The sequence below is a fragment of the Trichechus manatus genome, unplaced genomic scaffold (genome assembly GCF_000243295.1).
Source record: "Trichechus manatus latirostris isolate Lorelei unplaced genomic scaffold, TriManLat1.0 scaffold00078, whole genome shotgun sequence".
Lineage (NCBI taxonomy): Eukaryota > Metazoa > Chordata > Mammalia > Sirenia > Trichechidae > Trichechus > Trichechus manatus.
Window position 1 is genome coordinate 13,048,686 of NW_004444014.1, and position 7,170 is coordinate 13,055,855.

Below are 7,170 nucleotides of genomic sequence, written 5' to 3' on the forward strand. Positions count from 1 at the left end.
TTGAATTTAAAATGGCTGACACCACATGAGGGACATAAACATCAAGAAAATTTCCTAAAACAATATCTGGTGTGGCCTTTACTAATCTAGCAGTTGCAGCAGCTGCTCTAAGTCAAGGGATGTAACCCCTTGTGATGGGGTCCAGCTGGATGCTATAGTAAACAATGGGTCTCAGTTGTCCTCTTCACTTAAAGTGTTTTCTATCATAGTGTCTATCTGTTGATTGGCTACAGGTAAATCTAATAGCATTTCTCTTGTTTCTGAAAATTTTATTTGGCAATTCCAAATGGATAACAGATCTCTTCCTAGTAAATTTACTGAAGTATCTAAGTTGAAGAGCCCTGGTGGAGCAGTGGTTAAAAACTATGGCTGCTAACAAAAAGGTTGGCAAGTTTGAATCCACCAGAAGCTCTTTGGAAACGCTGTGGGGCAGTTCTACTCTCCTATAGGGTCACTATGAGTCAGAATTGGTTCAACTTGATGGCAATGGGTTTTTTAAAAATAGATTTTCTCTAAGCTGAGTAAAAATGAGTGCACGTCCTCTACAGGCCCTAAAGAGACAGAAACAGGCTGAGAATGGGTTAAAATCTGTTCTTGATTGGTAACTTCCACGACTTTTGAGGTTTTATTAATCCAGGACAAGGGCTGTTGTAAATTTGTTGGGTTTATTGCAGATAAGGTAATACCCGTGTCAATTAAAAATTTACATGGATCTCTATTTGAATAGTAGTTTCTCCCTGAGAGCTCAGTGCTACCACAGGAAAATCTGATTTCTCCCCAGAGTCACTTCATTCTATATGCTTCTGGGCTACATCTAGTGTTAGGTTGCCCAGTTTATTTTTTACTTTTAAACATTCCCCTTTAAAATGTCCAAGTTTATTACAGTAGTAGCAAACAAGGTCAAGTTACTGGGCCCAGTTTTAGCAATATGTTGGGTGAACCTGTTCTGTGTGGGGAATAATTCTGAGGCTGGGTCTGTAACTGCTGTAATTGCAGAGCCATCAGTTGATTTTGTTTAACTTTAATTCTCTGTTCAGCTTCCCTAGCTTGCTGATCAAGAGTCTGAGACAGCTTATAGGCTAGAGTGGCTAACTGTGAAGTATTTTCATTTTCCCAATCTAGCTTGTGACATTTGACTAACTCAGAGAGCTCCGGATGGAAGCCATTGACAAAAAGGGAATTGAAAGCAATATGGGATACAAACTCTTCTAGCTTTAAACTGGAGTGTTCTTGAGAAAGTTTAGTCAAATATTTCCTATAATCATAAACATTTTCATCTTCATTTTGCTTGCAACATTGAACCTTGGTTCAATCTATTTTACAGGGGGAAACCTTTGGATAGCTTCAATAAGGTTTGTGACAGTAGCTCTGGTCTGTGCTATTATTTCCGTGCCAGGTACATTAGACCTGATGGTTAGGGATTCTGTAGGAGTTTTCCATCGGGCCTTTTCCATCCATCTTTGAGTGTCACCTGGCCCTAACAGTGAATTTGTTAAATTATATAAGTCTGCCAGACCAGGTTCATAAGTATCAGAGAATATATAAGTTCTTAAGTGAATTTGTGAGGATCTTCGTGAGGGTTGGGAAATTTCTTAACGATAGTGTGAAGTTCTGCTTTTGACCAGGGGGTAAAAGTAACTTGTGGTGGATTCTGAGTCTTTTCGGGATATATAAATTTAAAAGGCATTTCACTAATGGGTTTCACTTCTTCTAGAGTTTCCTTGAGATAATATGGAGGTTCCGTAAGGGGGTTTTCAGTGGAATAGGTAGGTAGGGTACTCCTGGAGGGGCAGAAGGAAAGGAGGGGAGCAGGATGTTAGATGCTGGGGTTGGACTACAGGTGCTGGGGACCTCACCATTTAGGGAAAGGAAGCCAATTTGGGAAAGGGAATCATTTTGGGAAAGGAAGGGTATAGGGGTTGCTGCCTGAGATTACAGAGCTCTGACATGGTAATTCTTTAATTTGTTTAGCTTGTTTCAAAACAGTTTCCTGCAAGGAGGCAAATTTATCATTACGATTTCTTTTGGAAGTTTCCAAGTCCCAATTACAAAATGCCTCCCATTGCTTTAGTTTTATTCATAAATCCTTAGCTCTAAATTGCTGTGGAGAAAGTTTAACTTAGTTAACTCAAATGATCGCCACAACGGCCACTGGTTCTTTAAATTTCTGTCTGTAAGTGTATGCCATCAACTTAAATATAAGACAGAACCAGGGCCATAATGCTTAGTCATATAATCTGCAGGAGTTCCCTTATGGGGTTCTGCTTAGTCTTGGGCATGGCATTCCTCATCTTATGGAGACACTTGCAAAACATTCCGGTGCATCAGAAAGAAAAGAGAATTCAGTGAAATAGACTGGACACAAGATGGCAGTCCCACCAAACTTAATTTGGTAATAAACTCAGTGAGACGCTCAGAGCATGAGCAAAAAATGAAAGTGTAGAGAAAAGATAGCCAATAAATCTCTCAAAGAGCCATCTTCACAATAAGTGGAGACTTTGATCTGAGAGGCTTATCTCCAATGAACCCAGAGAATTCAAGGAGACAGTTCTGGGCACAAGAGGCTCTTGCTGGTACCAGCACAAGCCGGTTCCATGACTTCTTGGGAACACAGAAGATAATATTCATTCAGAATCCTGCCGACAACGCCATTAAATGTCTTAGAGTGAGTATCCGTACTCTGATTAGTGTAAAACTGAGAGATTTATTGAAAGAAAAGAGATAGCTCGAGCTGAGAATAGACAACTCCTTGTGATGGAATCCAGTAATCCAAAATAGCAACCAGCAGTGACGTTTTATAGGAAGGAATAGGGGAACAATGGATATGAAACGTGTTACTTTACTGGTATTAACAAACTCTGATCATTGAAAGACATTACTTGAAAGGTATAGATCATTTTGAAAGGTATAGATCATTTTAAGGCAGGACTTCCTGTGATGGGAACTTGTAAGGCAAGACTTCCTGTGGTGGAACTCGTAAGGCAGAACTTCCTGTGGCAAGCTCTGCAAAGTGATTGGCTTAAAAGGGTATATGTCTCTTTCTTAGATTGGTTACAGTGTGGCAATTACACAGGTATGTGACAGGGAGGGGCCACAGTGTAGTTACATCATCATTATGGGACATTCGTCTATTAGAAGCAGTGTGGGAGATGGCTGCCGTTAGGGTGAAAATGGAACCAGAAAACAAGGAATTGCTCCCAGTCCACAAACTGACCTATTCAGATCTTATCAGGTACCTCAAAAAAATTTTTTTTTCTTTAATTCCCTTACACAATATATATTTAATTAGAAAGTTGAGTCATTAATTATTACTGAGGCAATATTATTCAGTTTAGTGAAATTGTGAGGCAAACTTTTACTGAAACAGTGTGTATGATGTGAGAACAATAGGTTGAAAAATGACAAATTCAATCCTTCAGTCAAGAGTTTTCAAACTTTTTGTTATGATATTAGGCAAAATAATCAGAAAAACTGCACCAAAATTAATGGAAAGAATGAGATTGATTTTGATAAAGCACCTAAGAAGCATATATTTAAAATATGAAACTAGTTGCATCACAAATATATAGTCCTTACCATTTTTACATCCTTATGCTGCTAAAATTTACCCTGTACACCCACTGATTCATAATAATAAATGGTCATATTTTTGAGTGCTTCCTGTGTGTTAAACAGTGTTTTGTCCTATTTTACCCTCACAACAGCCCTATTTAATCCCATTTACACATGAGAACACTGAGACACTTCAGTGAGATGAAGTAACTCACTTGAGGTCATTCATCAGTAAAGTGGGAGAACCAGGATTCGAGCGTAGGCAGTTGGCACCAGAGTTGTACCCTTAAACTCTAGAGTATTCTGCTTTCTGATTCGTACTTTGAGAACGTTGGTCCACAAGATGATAACCAGTATGGGAAATTGCATGTAGTGTTCTTATAAATATCGCCACTGAAACAACCAATTGTTTTAGCATCATGTAGGCCTAATGTTTTTGGTTAATGAATTTAATTAATATTATTTCATTTTAACAGACTGAATTTAAGTATATATGTAAGAAAGAGCCAGGAGAACATTTTAAATTGACTGTAAAAATGCACTAAACAGAATTTTTCTTTTTAATTCTAGAGTTTAGTTTCTTTTTAAATTCTCTATTCCTCTAGACTTCATATATGGAAACAAGTAAGGAGAACTCAGTTTATTTCTTCTTTGACCATGGGCTGGAGTGCCACCTCCCTTTGCACCCTTTTCTGGTTCTCTTTGTGTGCAAGCATCTATGCACATGATGTTTCCATTCCTGAGCATTGTCTTATTTAACTTCATATGTTCTTACTGGAGAAGTACAACCTTGGAGTCTTCTTTCTTCCTTAAGCCAAGTGGTAAGACTCAGAGAAATCCATGTTCCTGCTAACAATTTAAAGATAACAAATAACTTCAACAAGAATCTCTTGCAATTTATAAAAAGTAAAAAAGGATTAGGTAAAGATTATGTATCATCACTTTGTTTTGTGGAGGTCACTTAAAATTAGGATGAGGAGTACTGATTATATTCCAAAATCACCAAACTGGTCAATGGTTATACTGAGAAAGAACAATCCACTGCTGAAAGCTTAGTTGAATTGTTGCCTCAATTGTGGTCATCAGTAAATATAAGGGTCATAGGATGGAAATGGTGTTATTCCTTTCTTAGGGATGAAAACCCCACTGATCAGCTCCACAGTATCAATTGCAATAGTAATCAAGATATAAAAGATATAAAAAGGTACAGCCGTAGGCTGTAGCATTTTTCTCAACTAGATTTGTTTTTGTATTATCTAGGCTGCTATAGATATTCATAATAGGTCGTATAGTGCACTCTTTTGCATTTGTTTACATCTATTGAAAATCCAATAAATATCTGGATAGAAATTTAGTTTAATTAACTCTGGGAGTACATCCTCCTACTGGCCCAGGAGTCGAAAAGATAAGTAGGAGGTTAAGCTTCATTTTGTTTTATAAATATTTTGAAAGAGAAGCCATTCGGAGGCGTGGTCAACACGGCGGACTAGTTAGATGCTTCCTATATCCCTCTTACAACAAAGACCTGGAAAAACAAGTGATATGATTCTATGTGAACATCTGGCAGCCCTGAACAAGGCAAGGTTAAGAAATCCATCTGAGTCATACCAGCGAGGAAGACCGTTTGGAAGAGGTGAGGAGCACTAGAGCTGGGGCGGTGAAACTGCACAGACACAGCCACGCCGGTCCGCGGTGAAGCAGGCAAACAGCTGTGCTGTGCGTGCACTCGAGAAGCAGTTTTCACATCGAGAGAGACCTGGCAACAGAGATTCTGCTTGGACACTCCGAACCAGTGAAAAGCAGCTCCCAAGAGGCTAGGATAAGTACATGCATGCACCCTTTTGCAGCTATTAAAAAAAAAAAAAAGCCCATTTGGGAAAAACCTCTCTCCCTTTTACCTGCTACATCTGCACTCTGCAATGGATTTGGGAAAAACCTCTCTTCTTTTTACCTCCTCACTCCCCGCTCTGCACGGGGAGTCCACTGGGCCAGAAGTAGATCCCAAAAGGTGCCCTGACCCATTCTCCTGGCCTTGGAGAGGGAACAAATAAGCTGCTGGCTCCCCTAGGACAGGAACACAGGGTTGGCACAGCTCCTTTACTGGTCACAGAAATCAGGGGTCTGCTGACTCTGAGTGCCATACACCACTGTATAGACTTGTGGGGACTCATCTCAACAGTGTTAGCCCTCACTACCACAGTACAACAGGGCAAACATCTGAAGTTTAACTTCAACTGCTTCAGCTGTGAATGGGCAGATGTGTGATCCTCGAAACAACCCTGCCCCTTAAGTAGGCACTTTTATCGATCTGCAGCAGGGTCTTAAGGACCAGTGGTAGCTTCCTAAAGTGCCTAGTCACTTGTTACAGGAGTTCAAGAAAAAGTGGTGCCCTCTAGTCTTTGCAGCCAACATAGTGGGGTGCTCTTAGCCCAGCTGCAAAACTCACCTACCTATTCACCCTAGAGAATAAGGACACGCTTTCCTTTCAGACTCTCAGGGTCAGCCGTCAGCCCCCTGCCTGGCTCAGCACGTGATCCCCTACCACAGCCAGAGTCCAGTGCTTGCACAAATCACCCACGCCTCTCTAGGACTGGGGGTAAGAGCCTGCATCACACACTTGGTGACCAACTGCCTGCACACCCGAGCTGATCCCAAATAGGAAATTTTAATGGACTGTGGTGTGCACATACATAGTTACGGAACTAACTACCTGGTGACAGGACATTAGAGATCAAAAGGTGTCAAAAATCAAACTAGTGCACACGAGCAGCCTATTTGGGAATATCAAAACAAAACAAAATAAGAAGCTAGGTCTCACTAAGCAAACACAAAATAAAATTATAATAAATTATTGATGGCTCGGAGACAACAGTCAATATCAAGTCACATAAGGAGGCAGTCCATTGTGGTTTCAGCAAGCTCCCAAAATGAGGAATCAATAAATTTTCTGGAGGAAGAGAACTTCTTGGAATTACCAGAGACAGAATACAAAAGATGTAATATACAGAACTCTTCTAGAAATAAAGGAAATTCAACAGAACGCAGAAACAGCCAGGCAACATACAGACACAGTAGTAGCAGAACTTAAAAAAGTTATTCAAGAACATAATGCCAAATTTAATAGGCTGCAAGAATCCATACAGAGACAGCAATCAGAAAGCCAGAAGATTAACAATAAAATTTCAGAATTAGACAACTCAATAGAAAGTCATAGGAGCAGAATTTAGGCAGTTGAAGTTAGAATTAGTGACATTGAAGATAAAGCTCTTGATGCCAACTTATTTGAGGAAAAATGAGATAAAAGAATAAAAAAGAATGAAGAAACTCTAAGAGTGATGTGCAACTCTATCAAGAGAAATAACCTACGAGTGATTGGAGTATCAGAACGGGGGGGATAACAGAAAATACAGAGAAAATTGTCAAAGATTTGTTGACAGAAAACTTCCCTGATATCATAAAAGATGAGAAGATTTCTATCCAAGATGCTCATCGAACCCCACATAAGGTAGATCCCAAAAGAAAGTCACTAAGACATATTATAATCAAACTTACCAAAACCAAAGATAAAGAGGGAATTTTAAGAGTGGCTAGGGATAAAAGAAAAGTCATCTACAAAGG